This window comes from Glycine max, unplaced genomic scaffold (assembly GCF_000004515.6).
Source record: "Glycine max cultivar Williams 82 unplaced genomic scaffold, Glycine_max_v4.0 scaffold_216, whole genome shotgun sequence".
Classification (NCBI taxonomy): Eukaryota; Viridiplantae; Streptophyta; class Magnoliopsida; order Fabales; family Fabaceae; genus Glycine; species Glycine max.
In genome coordinates, this window is record NW_024464815.1 from 28,860 (window position 1) to 30,846 (window position 1,987).

A 1,987-nucleotide genomic window follows, 5' to 3' on the forward strand; every position below is an offset into this window, starting at 1 on the left:
TTTTTTTTCCAGTTTGTTCTGGGCTTTTAAGGTTCCTTCTTTACGCTTTTAGCTTTTTGGGTTTTATGAATGACTGACAAGGGGTCAACACTTAAGTTGGTGAAGTCTGTTGTGCCCCAAATGCCACAAAAAAATAAATTGTTTTGATTTTCTTTAAAATTTGCCATCTAATATGTTTATCTTGACTTTCCCCAGATTGGAACCTCCAATCCTGCATCCCCTTCCAGAGAGTTCCCCTCATATTGGTCGCGTCGCCCCCCATTGAGAATACCATCTACCTGTTGATTATGCAAGGAAGGGGGCAGAAAGTAGCCATTAAGGTATGTTCTTGGACTATAATATAACTATTAACTTCCGGGTTTTTCTACTTGTTTTTCTTTCACTAATTTCCTGGTACATCATCAAGAAATGAGTTTTCCATATTTTGATAGAGTCCTATCATTTCCCTACAATGCATGTACAACACTTTAATTTGCCAAAATATAATATGAGACTTTACAATCGAGAAGTAATTTATCCGTAGCTTAAAAGCTGCAGAACACAGAAAACAACTTGTCGTTTTGTGCTAAAAAAATCTTTGTTTTATATGTAAGCTAGTTCACCTATGTTAGAACTTAGAAGTCTATCTGAGATTGCCTTCCAAATAAAAGCTACGATTTTCAATGGGACCAGTAACTTATAGGACAATTTTTTGTATTTTGGAGAAGACATGCTTAGGAAATAAAATTAAAAAGAATATAAATTATTACATTTTTAAAAAAAGATTGAAGAGGCTAAGGTTGCTGGCCTTCTAGGATCGGCATGAACGAAAAGTGAGGGTCTCGTAGTTCCTGCATGGAAAGGTGCTAAGAGAATAGTTTCAGGTAACTTGATTGATGTTGACAAAAAATCACTTTCATATATAACGACCCCAAAGGAAATATTGAGGATAGCATATTGCAGTGGTGATGAATTTGTCGCGGGCGGCTACTTCCCTAAGGGAGCAAATGGTCTTATAGCCAAATATTACTTATTTAGCAGCTAGTATGTGCCATAGAGTTATACTCTATTTGCAAACTATGTCACGTATTGTGCCAGCTATGTTCCTACTCAATCTAAAATTTGGACAAAGACCAGTCTTGTGAATTCAAATTTGGCATACATGATAATATTTGGGATAAGATCAACTCAGTCTAAAATTTTGACAGAGACCAATATGTGAATTCAAATTTTTGGCATACCTAATAATATATTTGAGATAAGATCAAGTTAACCTGATTTGTTAGCATAATATATTAATCTTAAGATTATATGTAGTCCTTATAAAGAAAATATATGCATAATTAAATTATAAGTTTAGCGAAGTATATAGTTATAATTAAGAAACATTTTAGAATATTAAAGATAAATGATATCAATATAAATATAATATCATATTAGAAAAAACATTATTTATTAAATAAAAAAAATTGTATAATTAATACATTATTATTTTGAAATTTATATTATTTAAAAGAATATATAACATTAGATTAGAACAATTCGGAGTAGAACTCGAACATACCCTTGAAATATATCAAATAAATTCGAGCTCCATCAAAGTTCTCTCAAATTGGATCAGGTTGGTGGGACAGGATAAGTGATGAGCACCTCTATACAGGAATGTGACAAATTAATGAAATTTTGTTTACTTGGGGGTCACTGTCCTTGTAGCTGTAAGCCTGTAACCTAGTTCCACCTCCAACATTATATACAATTATATCGTAGAATGAAAAAGATCACAATTTAAATTAAAATGTATTTTATAATATATATTTTAAAATAAATTATATCTTTATAAATATAACAAAGATTAACATAGTAGATAATTACACATGTACCAACAAAAGTTCCAAGTCCTCCTTTACCAGATGTTGCTAAATCCAACTATGGCAGATTAAAAGGAAAAATAAAATCAAAAGTAAGAACCATGTCCTAACGGAATCAAAGATTACATACAAGTGAAAAA